The following is a 14537-nucleotide window of genomic DNA, read 5'->3' as shown; positions in this document are numbered from 1 at the left end:
GCATATTGAGGCGATACTCTTAAGTAAAATAAATAGGACACACATGTGTAAATACCAAATAATTTCTCTGGTGTGAGAAACTGAAAGTGTAAATAAGGATTAAAACAATTAAAATGAATAACTGATAATTTGAAACAGGAAGAAAATGTCCAAAGGTGTAGAAGGTGGGAGGGGAAGGGGAAAGGAAAGAAGGGAAAGGAAAAATTATGAGAAAAGAAAAAAAATGGAAACGAAGTCTATGTAAATAGGGAAGGGTGGAGAGGGTGAAGGGCGCACAGGGAATGGGGAAAAAAATAAGAATCAAGATGCATCATGTACAGGTACAAGCACCCAATGATAAATGTAAATGTACTGTATACCTAAAATGTACCAATAAAAGAATATAAGCAAAAAAATTTAAAAATGATGAATTGAGAAGGATTCAGACTCTGTCCGGATGACTCCGGAGCTCGGGCTCCTTATCATAGCAATGATAGCACCTAAGGAATACCTAAGCCTTTCACGGCATTCATAAAATGTAAATTTAAAAATGCTATTATGGCTTTTTCATCTCTTTTACCCTTTCCATTATAAAATAGAACACTGATTGACAAAACTCACACAAAGTAGATGCACAGTTGAATGAGGTGTTAGAAAGAGAACACCTTAGCAGCCAACCATGCAGGTCAAGAAATAGAACTCTGCCAGCCAGCCAGCCGCCCCTGAAGTCCCTTGATGTGTCCTCTCCTGGTCAGTGTGACTGCTTCCTCACAAAATTAACCACTCCTCGGCTGCTAAAGTTATCCATGTTCATATATGTGTGCATGTTTCGCGCATTAGAACCCGAGCGTGGTTCCACAAAATCTGCAGTGCAGACTCGCCCATTTGTATGTATTCTGCATCTTTTAAGCCTCTTCTATTCTACAGGGCTCCTTTTCCATTCCTTTCATTTTCGTACTACTTCTCTGGGTATTGACCTGTAGCCTTCCTACCATCTGGCCTTTGGGGATTGTACCGTAATGGTCCAAATCATTTCGTTCTTCTATCTTCCAGATTTCCCGCAAATAGGAGCTGGATCCATAGAACGGGTCAGTCTCCGGTTTGATGTTTGGCAAGATTTTCGGTGGTGATGTGTTCTTTCATCACGCACCGTGTAACGTCTGGCTGTCTCTCTCCCATGATGATAGCAGCTGCTGATGCTCACTGCCAACATCATCCAGTCAAAACGGGCTGCAAGATGGTGACGTTCTAATCCTTTCTTTTCATTTATTTTTCTTCCACAAGAATAAATTTATAAAAATATACCTTCCTTCATCTACCATTTGATCAATTTTTAATGTGCAGTCATCTCTTGGTATTCACAGGGGCTTGATTCTGGGAACCCATGTCGATGCCAAAATCTTCCGAGGCTCAAGTCCTCACAAAACACATGGTATTTACACAAAACCTATGTGCAATTCCCCAATATTTTAAATCATCCCTAGATTACTTATGATACCAGTTAACATAGCATGTAAATGCTATGTAAGTCATTGTTATGTTCCATTATTTAGGGAATAACAACAAGAAAAAAGTCTGTACAGAGTCAGTAGAAATGGAAATTTTTCCCAGATATTTTTGATCTGCAATTGTTTGAACCCACAGATGCAGAACTACAGATAAAGGGCCGACTACATCATTATGAAGTCATGGATTTTAACTTATTTAATGGGTTTCAAATACTTACATTTATTATCCTTTTTGAAGCTCAAATTTTCCTCTTTGGCCAAGAGATCCCTCTTCAGTTTGACTCTTTCTTTTTTTGGTACCAGGGATTGAACTCAGGACCTTGCACTCACAAGACAGGCCTGGTGCCACTGAGCTAAATCCCCAGCCAGGGTTGACTCTTTTTGACATGATGCTGTTGGTCCCGGACAGCCTCCCCACTACCTGGCATGACAAGATGTTCCAGACACAACTTGGTACATTTCCCACCCCAAACCTAGAGACATCCATTTCTCTAGTTTCCTATGGTGAGAAACAGTATTTCAAGACCACAGCTGGACACTAAGGATGGCTGCTGTTTCTGGGTTGGTCTTCGTGTCTAGATCTTACAGTAAATACACATGCACAACACATGTATGCCATATTCAGCAAAAAGAAGTTTTGGTTTTTGCTGTTGAAATGATACACTATGTCCCTCACTTAGCCAGCCTGGACTCCCAAGAGTGTAGCTCACAGAGGGGCTACTTGGAAGGTGGCCATTTGGTATTTTGAGGTCATCGGGGGGAAATGAAGCAGTTCTTCAATTCAAGTTTAGGAATCCAGCTTCTCTTCAGTGTTGTTTATTTTTTCTCTTTCATGTGTTATTTCAGAAAGACTTCCACTTGTCCATACCATTTTATAGAGTCTACTTATATTTTTCAGTTGCCAAAACATCATCAAGTTGTCCCCTTTGGGGGACTGTTTGAGGTTCAAGCTGCTGTGGAAAAGAAGAGGCAGTAACATCCTGGAGGCCAGGCACCTGTGCTTTGCTCTCACTTTAAGAGTTTGTGACTTGCAAGTCCAAACTAAAGAATGAACTGCACAGATTGATAACAACACACCTTCTCATAGAGGGAATTAATGAGCGTGTGGCTGTGAATCCTCATTTTAATGATAGGCTATAAAAGAAGCACAAAGGTTTTGAGGAGCACTAGATTAAGGAAGGATTTAACTTGTGCTGAAAGGCATGAAAATATGATGGCATATGCAAAAGGACCAATGGCAAATACTCCCTTCTTGTCACACTGTCAGTGAAAACAAAGAAAAGCATCTGTTTCAGTGCTCGTGCCAATGGAGCACTACTCAGCCATAAAGGATAAATTTGAGTCATTTGTAGGAAAATGGATGCACCTTGGGTCCATTCTGCTAAATGAAATAAATCAGACACAGAAAGTTAAATATCTAAATATCGCATATGGTTTCTCTTACATGAGAAACCCAAAATATGCATAATTTGAAGAGTAAAATAAAAGAAAGATGACAGGAAACAGGGATATAGACTTTGCAGAAATGGAAAGAGGTTGTGGGGTTGGGGAAAGACAGGCAGGAGGAGTAAGGAAGAAGTGAAAAGGATCAAGATGTGATATGTATATGTACCAATTCTCCACTATGAATAACTCATTATATATTACAAACATAAACTAATGAAAACATACTTGTGTAATCAAGAAGAGAGGTCCAATGTTTCAGTACTACATGGCATAATACATGTGAAAGTTGTTTTTGCATGTTGCGATATGCTGTGCAATGAACTAACTACATTACTATTAAATACTATTCAATTAAATTCAAAAATTGTTCTCTTAAAAGTATCTTAGCCAACTCTATATGCTCCTACATGTCATTTCCAAATGAAAGGTAAAGGAACATGAGAGCATCAGGCTGGCTGGCTCTGGGTGCCTTCAGGGAGGCCAATAATATGACTCTGTGATCTTCATTATCTTCATAAAAAGAAAGAGCTAGAGGTTGAAATGGGGCCAGCCTTACATGCTTCCCACCAAGAAAAAGCACAAGGGCAAAACCTTTAAAAGTCTACACATGCCTCTCATTGTTTGCCAGAAGTCAGGCCACAGGGTGTTTAGATAGAGAGCCAGCATGTCTCCGACAGTTCTAGAAAGTTCTGGAAATTGTGCTGTCCCAAGGTGGTGCACTGGGGGCCCAAGCAGAATAAAAGGGAGGAAGAAATGTGCGATGTGTCAGGGCAACTGAAAATGAGTGAGAATTTTAAAGTAAGGAATGTGGATCTCCTGTAGGTCTCTAATTATGAAGGTTTATGGGTGGGAATCGTGGCCACGCTGAAGGAAAATGGGAGTTATCCTACCAGAGAGATTAGTTTTCTCTGGATGGGACAGAATGATGAAGTGCCTCCAAAATAAGTGGAGAATGCTATGATTATGTATGCATTAAGCTGCATAATGTCTTTAAGAAATCTCAAACATCATTTTCTCTGGCTATGTAGCTCTCTAATTTGTGGACCAGTGTGGCCTCTTTTCCACTCCTCCTAGGAATCTGCACTTTAACTTCCACTAACATCTACTCCCTTTTACAAGTATATAAGGGGCCTTCACAGAATCTGCTCTAAGGCAATAAAGAAAGAGCTGGCAAACATCTCACCCAGGAATATGAAATGTAATTATTTCATTTATACCATTCAGTCTGCTTTCTTCTATTGTGAGATGAATAACAAATGAGATATTTAAAATTTCAGACTCGTAAAACAGATCCCCTTCTCCCAAATGGAAGTTAGACACAATCAGATAAACAATTGCCTAAATATTAAAATATGCATTTCAGAGATTGATTGCTTCAACTCAACTATTATATCCTCTCTGTCTATGTCTCTCTCTCTCTCTCTCTCTCTCTCTTCAGTTCAGTGTTCCAAACACATCCACATTTCTCCTAGAGAAGAGATTGTAAGTGTGCTAGCAGAAGTAACACTCCCTTTAGGAAGAGTTCTCATGCCCCAGTGCCCTGTATCCAATACAATGGGACCCTTTAGTTTCTAGAGAACAGGGGTCTACCTGTCACTTCAGAAAAGCCATCATTCTCGGAGGCAGCATCAACACAGATGTTTCTGAGTCTCTTAATTCTGTCTTCTCAGCCTAGTATCGAGCCCATGTCCAACTCTTCCTTGGCTGTCCACTTCCGTCCTTGCCACTCTCTCAGCTGGAACCTGTGCATTATTTCTGCAGTACCCATGCTAGTAGCCACCAGAAGGCAATATTTTTTTAAAGCTGCTTCACAGGTATCTTGCCATGTCTGTGAGCAGCTCTGTGGACTCCTGGCCTGGCATGGCTATGAGGATGCGAAGAAGCCTAACTCTGATCACAGAGAGGGAACACATCACAAGGGCAATGGAGGATGGTTCCAGAGAGGGACCTGTGGATTCCCTAAGAAGAGGGCTCCTTCAGCTCCAGGAAGATTTCTTCATTATGTGACAGCAAGAGAAGTCTGTCCCCTCTCAGGTAAAGAATTCTGGTTTAAACCAGAAGCACTGACAACTTGTGACTCTACAAATGAGCATGCTCACTGAAGTCATACTTAAATGAAATGAGCAGCATTGGACTTTGGCTAAAAACACCAAAGTATGTAAAAGAGAACCAAAATAATCTTATGTCAGTCAGGAGAGAGGGGTCAGTGTACTTCTGCATGATGGGAAGCTTCTCATACCCAGAGACCTGGGTCCTGAGTGACAGCTCAGATTCATGCTACTGAGAAGGTGAAGAGCAGGTCCCTCATCGAGCCCTTGGGGACATTTGTTGAGGCTCGCTTGAGAAGGGACAGGGACCCAGCAAAAGAAAGCCACAGGCTAGCAGGGAATGAGAAAGTATAGAAAAAAAAAAAAGAGGGGAGGAATTTATGACAGTTTAAGACACCAGAAAAAATCCATAGCAACCTTGGGAAAGAGAACCAACCAGAAAAAAATTAAGACTGGGAAGCAAAGAGCCATCAGCTCTCCCACTCAGCATGGTGTCCTCAGAGGTGGGCTTTGGGGAGTGCTGTGCTGTGTGAGCCATGGAAGCAGATGATAAGGAAATTCCCAAGGCTGGGAGTGAAGCACCAAGCATGCCTCCCAACGGGCAGAGCTGAACAACCCCAGGCCACTTGCTATCTATAGAGCACCCCTGGGTGTGGTCTTGTTTCCCCAAGTGTTCAATGGGCACAATAATAGCATGATCTCACTTCAGTTCCCTGTGAGCATTCCAGGGTTTGGCATCTGTAAAACAGTGCCTGGCACATAGTAAGTGCTCCATGAACATGAACAGTATTATAATTATACTAATTAGCATCACCAACATTCAGAGCTAGATCATCCACATATAATATTGTATTTACGCAGATGGCTGCATGGGTTAGTGTTTATACGTCCTCTCTCCAGCACAGGGTCTAGTGGAAAACATGAGCAGAAACACACCAAGATTGCATTAAATGGCACTGAAATAAAACAGAGCCATTTCTACATGGCAAGCATAGGATAAGGCTGTTTGAACCTTAAACTGTTAATCAACTAAACATCTGATATTGGCACTTGGAAATGGACATGCTCACTGCTTAAATTCCAAATAGATTTTTAAATTGTGCAAAGTTAGCAGTGTGCATATATAACTTTAGCTGGAGAGAAAATGCCAGGAGCTTTGGCTCAGTTCTGCATAAGTAACCTAGTTTGTTCCCCAAGAGGCAGAGTCTGCTGAGTTTGGAGGGTCAGTCATGAGGTTCTCAGGACCTTGCTAAGAGGCTAAAGGCCAAGCAGAAGTCAAAGTCAGATTTGGAAACCATGATATATGGCTAAAAGTCCTCCTTGCCATCCAGATTTCTATGAAGCAGCTAATGGGTTTGACCACAGGGCATATTGAAAACCACCATGTCCTAGTCAGGGATCTCCAAAGAAACAGAACTAATAGGATGTATATTTGAAGATACAGATATTTATTTTAAGAATTGGCTCATATGACTGAGGGGGGATGACAAGTTCCAACCCTGCAGGACAAGATGTCAGGCTAGAGACCCAGGGAGGAGCTGATGTTGATGTTCAAATAGAAAGGTTGTTGGCTGGCAGAATCATACCTCTTCCAGGGAGGTCAGTCTTTTCCTATGACCTTCAACTGATTGGACAAGACTTACTTAGATTAGTGAGAGCAATCAGCTTTATTCAAACTTGGCTGGTTTCAATATTAATCTAGGCTAAAATACCTTCACAGAAACATCTAGAATAGTGTTTGACCAAATATCTGAGTATCCTGGCCTTGCCAAGTTGACAGATAAAATTGACTACCACAAGCCACCATGTCTTAGTTATTTTTCTCATTGCTGGGATGAAACATCCAACATCCAAAGTTAAAGGAGGAAAGGGTTACGTGGCTCACAGTTTGTAGAGGTTTCAGTCCATACTCAGCTGACTCCAAGGGAGGGTGCCATGGCAGAGGGGCATCACAGAGGAGAAACAGTTCATGGTAGGCAGAAGGTAGCAAAGCAAGCAAGAGATCTTAGCAGCTTTTTTCTGCCCCTTTTATATTCTAGCTAGACTCTGGGATTAGGGTGGTGCCAAACCAATCAGTGAACTGATTTAATAATCACTCACCCTTAATCCTAGCACCCTTAATCCTAGCATTGCACCATGAATCAATCACACACTCTAAATTCAGCTGCCTCTGGAAAAGCCCACCTATGATTGCATGCTGCTTTGGGGGGGACACCTAGACACAAACCCTAACAGACCACAACTGACAGGCAGCCCAGAATTCCAACACATGGACTTGAGTCTCTGGAAATGATCTCAAGCAGAGGAGTTGAGGAAACTCCTGTCTCTGTATTACAGACAGGGCACTACTATCCTATAGCAACACAGTTTCCTAAGCCAGACATGCATTTCAAAGAGCTAACTCAAGGGTTTCAACTCCAGACACTACACTAAAAAGGCCGGAAGAGGCTGGTGAAAATGTCAGTTTAGAATGGTAATAAAAGGAATTTTTCATTTTATCAGAAAGCTAATTTCTAAATTTTAAAACGTCTATGAATTGGGCCTACTTTGGTGCTTCTTGCCACTTGCTCAATGTGTTTAAGCAGAAAATGCCGGTTGGCTCTGAGTGTCTGTTCAGTCTGCAAATACCCATCAGATAAGACCTCGAATGAGTAGAAGTTGTCCCAGAAGAGGGGAGGTATCACATTGACTTCTTGCTTACAGAGCACATGGATAGGCAAAATGTATAGTGAAATACCTTGCATGTATTCAAATATTGAGTGAATCGAATTGAAGTAATTTTTAGCACCTTCTTTCGTTGCTTTGTATCTTCACAAATAGACAATTTACTGGTAAAAGGCTTATGCAGGAGTTGCTAAGATATTCAATTTCTTTAATAGAGTAGAAGTCACTCTGGAAGATCATACTTTTGTTCAAAATCTAAAATATTAATGCATGCAACTGCACAGGCCTTTCATGCTCATTGAAGCAATAAGGCTCCAGTTAAGCCCTAAGGAGAGTTTGTATAGCGCTGTGTCCAAGTCTCCTCACAAAGATAAAAATTTTAATCTCAAGACTAACCATTCTCCACATGCCCTACCATACATTCTTCAGATACTGAAATGTATTCCTTTTCATTTGTTATGAAATAAAAAGAGAGAGGGGACAGGCTGAGAAGGAGTTGCCTGCCTTTGGCGCTCCATGGCAGGAACACAGGAAGGAGAAAGCCCCAGATCATGCCAGCGAGTCTAAGGGTGCTGAGAGCAGCAGTGAGGAGACACAGCTGCCAGCCTGGGTTACTAACCGTGTGTTCCTACCCAGCAGGATCCCTCCACCTGTGTGACAGAGGACCACAGGTCAGGGACCACCTACAGCCAAACTCACTATGTAATCAACACCCAGAGAAAGGAGCCAGGCTCCGGGAGAGGCAGCACCAACCCTCAGTACTTGCCTCAGTTTTCCAAGGTCTTTGTAGCATTTGGAGGTACTCTCAATGGCCTGTGGGCTAATTTAATGGTGCTTTGTATCTGTGTCTATGAGTGTTACCCTATGTAGCAGTGAACTTCTTGGGGAAAATCTCATAGAGCTGTCACTCACCACACATGTCCCAGGAAACACTAAGTCATGGAGAATCAAAGTGACCTAGGGGGAGAAGGTTTCTGAAATTAATGGAGTTTGAGAAGCACACAGTTAAACACAGTTAAACAAAGTTCAGTGGTTCTCTGTGCAGGAATTCTCAGAGCCCCTAATATGTCATTTGTATGTCTCGTGTGTGTGTGTGCGCACTATGGATTTTGTGTGTATTGTGTCTGTTGTGTTAATGTGGGTTTGTTGTATGAATACGTGTATGTTGTATGTGTGCTGATATTATAGAACTTGTGTTTTTCAGGGACAGTATAAATGGAAAATCTTATTTATTTAACTTTTCAGATATATTTCTGAGGCTTTGTTTTCTGCATTAAAAAATAAATATACTTTTAGGCCAGATGAAATAGTTCCTTACAACATAACTATTTTTATTTCTTGAAATTTTAGCTAAATTTGCATAAAAGAACCTTTTATTAAATAAATACAACTTCCTATCAAGTCTACAATCTACATGAAAGGTATTCAGCTAGAAACTAAATATATTAAGCCTTGATTCAAATTACACTACAAATGCTATTTTCTTTGACATTAGTAAAAAAAATACTAATGAAAGAATAGCAATCCTACTTTAAATAGTAGTGCTCTATACAAAAAATTGTAAACTATGAATATTTTAATATAAATGTGGAACATCACATCACTACAACCTAAACATAGACACTGTACAATAGTTCCTAAAACACTAAGGATTTTCAAGTTAGTTTCCAGCCTGTAAGCAGCTAAATAATGCTAATATTGAATCTAATATCTTCATTTTCCTTTCTTGGCACTTTCTAATTCATTTGAACTTGCTGTTTTCTTTCCAGTCATCTTCACCCTCCCAGCAATACCTGAACAAGTCATGGCATACAAAGGCAAAACATGACCACCCTCCTTATCTCCAGAAGTCACCCCACACCAGTTTACATCAGCTAACTAATGTCATGATTCCAAACTTGGCAGTCCAGCAAGCTCAACAATCCATGCCCTGCATTCCAAAAGCCAATAATACTTGTAGTAATCATAATATCAAATGGCTTTGCTCTTAGCCAAACTACAAGGTATGATGGAAAAATACAGTATGTGTTTAAATTTTTTAAAAATTGATTACCCTAAAAGACACATTGCCAGGGATGGGGATTTAGCTCAGTGGCACCACACCTGCCTCACAAGTGCAAGGTCCTGAGTTTGATCCCCGGTACCAAAAAAAAAAAAGACACATTGCCTTAATCCCTCCTCATAATATTTGTCTTTTGCTTTTAACTTTCTAAAGCAGTTCTACAAGTCCTCTTTCTTGAGTGCCTCCATGTCCTAAATCAATTCAAATTTTTTTTGGGTACTGAGGATCAAACTCAGGACCTTGCATTTGTAAGGCAGGTGGCAGCACCACTGAGCTAAATCCCCAGCCCAATTAAAAATATTTTCCTTTCATGGTCATTTTGACTTTGTGGAAGACCCAGAAGTTGAACAGTACTAGATCCAGCAAATAAGGTGGATGAGGACACACCATAGTATTTTTAGGAGTCTCTTTCTGTTGGATGGCACTTGGCAACAGCATTCACCCTATTTTTGATCACCTCTCTAAAGACACTTATGAAAGAGGTCTTTCAGAACTGCTTCAGAAAGTGCCAAGAATGATGACATAAGTGTGTTTGAAGTGAGGAAGTATTTTGAGGGAGATTCGTGTCAATGTGTCTTTTTTATATCCCAAATCAATAGAGACCTTTTATTGCCATCATTAAAATATCACAAATTGGTTTTACAATCCAGAAGCTTGTTTCTGTAGCTGGATTAACTCTTGGATCTTATTCATCAGGCTGCTGAACTGTTCCCTTTTCAGAAACATAGGTGCCATCCAAAAATTTTCTGATATCTTTGTTTTTGACTGTGGTTGCTTGCTGAATCAAAGCAGCTGAATTTGAAACAAGCTCAATGTCATTTCCTTCAAGGATTAGTTCATCTTTCTGGGCTTTAGATTCTGAGCAAGCACATGTGCCCTCAGACAAACCTGACCAATGTGTTTTTCACCCAAGAAATTCCAGATTTCAATAAGAGACCCATTCTCCTGAATAAGTGAGCATACACAGACCTCATCTTGTGACAGAGGCCCAGCAAAACACCCTTGTGATCAAGTTCTGTATATGACAGCAGATCGTGGCAGTTCCTTTCTGTTCCCCACCATCTGTCAACCCAGAGCCTCTTCTTTTTCTTTCCAAGGAGACTGAGCTCTACATTGATGTGGTTGAAGTCCCTCTGCAGGGTTCCTCTGCGCCCCTTCACAATAACTGTGTGTCCTTTCAGAGTGATGTCGACATTTTCTCGAACATCGACAGTCTGATTGCTGAGCACAGTCTTCATTCTCACAGGAGATGCAGCAAAGTGGTAATGTGTCCTTTACGGTGATACATTTTGTATTTAAACTTTGACTGATTACCCCTTGTATATTGACTGTGATTATCCTATGTAGAATATCTGGAGCTGATCAGAAGCTCTGTGTAGCTAATGAACTAGAAATAGATGACTAAAGGAATTACATTTGATAAATCTAGTTAATATGATAGCAAAAAATCTTGAAAACACTGGGTACATGGATGAAAATGTTTAGAATTATAGGACTAAAACATTCTTTTAGTGCAATGGAAAACATTTCTTGGGAACCAAGGTGCAGATCCCATGCTAAGTGACTTATGTAAACTACTTTATTCAGTCTTCATCACCCTAAATAGGCACGATAAGAACTGAATCAAGTTTTTATATAGCTTTATAGTTACATGTCTATCCCTATTTTAAAGTTAAGGTACAAAGGCTCAGGGAGGTTATGTAATTTGTCTCAACTAAATTGCTAGTAAGTAGCAGAGCTGAGATTTAAATTTGCCCTCCTGATAAAATTTCTATCATTAAATGACAAATTAACACCATTTCAATGGCTTAAAACAACATCCATCTGTCATCTCAGTTTCTGTGGTTAAGAGTCGAGGGATGGTCTAACTGGATCTTTTCTGGGGAGCTCACAAGGCTACAGTCAAGGTGAGGGCCCAGCCGCTATACTTTCTGGAGTTTAGAGGTCCTCTTCCATGCATATGTAGCCTGCAGCTGTGTGAGGTCGGTTTTCTTGCTGGGTCTCAGCCAGAGGCCACTCAGACTCCAGCGGCTGCTTCCATGTGGTAGCACACTATTTATTTCAAAGCCAGAATCTTTCTCTCCAGTCTGCTACAATGGAGTCTTACAGAATAATAGCATGGCCACAGGTCTAAGAATCCATATTCTATTTGCTAAAAGCAACTGCAGCCTCTACTAGACTCAAGAGGGGGGATTTATACACGGGAGTGACTCACTGGGGTTCATCTTAAAATTGTGCCAGTGTCCTGTCCCTAACTGTTTTCTTTATTTAATTATTATCTTCTGCAAAGAGGTCAATATTACATAGAAATATCAGAGCAGTCAAGTTGGCCATAATTTGTATGTCTGGCAACAACAGAAATATAGACAATCTGGGTTCCCAAATTTCGTAAGCCTTAGGATTTGTGTATCTGCAGTAAATCTGTGATTGCATTATTGAATAATCTGAGGTCAATATTAGATTGATTTCTAGTAAATGATGAGTATTAGTTAGCATTCAACACTAAAACCCAATCTTCCAGAGGCCAGTTTCTGTCTTACCAAACTTTATTTAAAATAAGAACTATTTAAGCACTGAGTTTTTCTAACCAGTAATCAAATCGGTCAACATTTAGTGTCATTTTACAATGGCAGCACATTGAAGCTAACTCCTTTAAGAAAGGACAATTCCCAGAACTAGTTAAGTTTCAATAACCTAGTTACTTGTGACTGTACTTACTGATGAGATCATCAGGAGGTGCAGCCCTTCTGTAATGCAGGGTCATACTACTCTGCTAAACAAGTCCTTCCAGGTCACAAGGTGCTTAGCATACAAAGTATTAATAAACACAAAAGTGTACTGCGAAGAACTGTGGCAAGGCTCAGCCAAAGGAGGCCTTATCCATCGGCAACACAGACGCTCAGGGAACTCGGCTGGCAAGCTGCACTGTGTAGCTAGCTTCAAAAACAGCCTGCATCACTTGCTCATTACTACTCCTGACAAAACAACAACCTGACTTGGAATCATTGACCTTTTTGATCTTCTTACACCTAAGAAGTATGATCAAATTATTGAGTGAATGTTTAAATTTTTAAAAATTTGTTACAGTAAAAGACACACATTACTGTCAATCTCCTCCCCAAATACTCCCGCCTCACATGGAGCCCACTTATCTCCTCATTCTCGACATTTCCTGAAGTGTCTCTGGAAGTCCTCTTTTGTGAGCATCTTCAATTGCGCTGCCATGGCTGCCTGGATGTCCTAAATGGAGTCAAATTATCTCCTTTTCATGGTCATTTTGACTTCGAGAAGGAGCCAAAAGTCACACGGGTGTCAGATCTGGTGAATAAGATAGATGAGGACATGCTGATGTTTTCACAAGCCTGCCATTCCATTGTGTGGTACTCAGCAGCAGAATTCACTGTTTTGTAATCACACCTCATAAAGAAACTCACAGAACTGCCTCAGAAAGATAATTGAGTAAGTAGGTTTGAAACCAGGGACGGTGGTTTTGGGGGCAAGGGGGTTAACAGCAATGTGTCTTTTACTGCATTGAAATTTTTTAAACATTCACTGTACATTTCAGTCACACTTCATATCTATTCACCTAAGTACAGATTTGATTGGGTCAGGTAGTACTACATATGGTAGAGACAGATGGATTTTATGGGCACAATCTCTCCCGATCTCTCAAGGGTGATTTGTTGCCTTGCACGTAACCCAGTGCAGTTTACTATAGCTTCTGTTCATGGCCCGGGTCCACAGGCGGTCAGTTCATTGGAGGCTTTTCCCCCAAGGGAGCAGACACATGGGAAAGGAATGATTATAACAACATTGGCAGAAAACTGGGGCAGGCATTTCCTCAAAAGATGTAAATGTATGGATATTTCCTTCGATCCACATGATTCAAATAAAGGAAGTATATGTCAAACATCATAAAAATATTAATTTAGGGGCTAGGGATGTAGCTCAGTAGCAGAGTATGTTCTTGGCGTGTACAAGATCTTGAGTCCAATGTTGACAATTTACACTAAACCAGAAAATATCAACATGAGAGAAAGAACTGTCTATAATAGCTTTAAATCAGAAACAAACCAAATATCTAAGAACAGAGGATCAGTAAAATAAGTTAAGCTTTTCTAACATTAGCCATTGAATGTATAACAATAAAGCTATACAAAAACTTGGTAAAAAGGTAAACCAAATCTTTTTGTAAAGTCAGGATTTTATTGGCATGTTTGTGATACCTAAGGACATTCATGTTAGGGAATTGATATATAATATATATGATATATATCTATATATATTTGATCATTTTCAATCCCCCCCCCTTTTTCCTTCCACTGATCTCCCTCCCTACCTCCAAAAAAGTCTGTTTCTTCCCATATCTCTCTTCTTTTACTCTTTATTTACATTTTGGCCTTCTCAAGCAAGAGAAACTATGAAATATTTAACCTTCTGTGTCTAATTTATTTCTCTTAACATTATGGCCTCAAGAACCATCTGTTTTCCTACAAATAGCTCTATTTCATCCTTATTGCTGAATAATACTCCATTGGGCATGTGTATGCACACATATACACATATACATGTATATGTATCATATTTTCTTCATCTATTTGTCTGTTGGTAGGTGTCCATGCTATTTCCCTAGTTTATCTATTGTTATTTTACTGCTATAAACATGGGTATGCATTTATTGCTACAAAGTCTTCATAACTCTTTCAGGAAAATACCCAGGAGAAGTATAGCTGGATCAAATACAATTTCTATTTTCAGTTTTTTGAAGAATCTCCATACTGATTTTCACAATGAGTGTACTATTTACATACCCACCAATAATGCAGAAGG

At 40.1% G+C, this 14537-nt stretch overlaps 1 pseudogene; it reads right to left on the bottom strand.

Moving 5' to 3' along the window:
• Nucleotides 1–10009: 10009 nt before the first annotated feature.
• LOC101720584 (large ribosomal subunit protein uL6 pseudogene) lies at nucleotides 10010–10986 on the bottom strand (annotated as a pseudogene).
• Between the last annotated feature and the right edge of the window lie 3551 nt (nucleotides 10987–14537).

The sequence above is a fragment of the Heterocephalus glaber genome, unplaced genomic scaffold (genome assembly GCF_053883595.1).
Source record: "Heterocephalus glaber isolate CG9 unplaced genomic scaffold, H.glaber_assembly_v1.0 deba00000901, whole genome shotgun sequence".
NCBI classification, from domain to species: domain Eukaryota; kingdom Metazoa; phylum Chordata; class Mammalia; order Rodentia; family Bathyergidae; genus Heterocephalus; species Heterocephalus glaber.
This window is presented reverse-complemented; position numbering and strand designations above follow the sequence as displayed.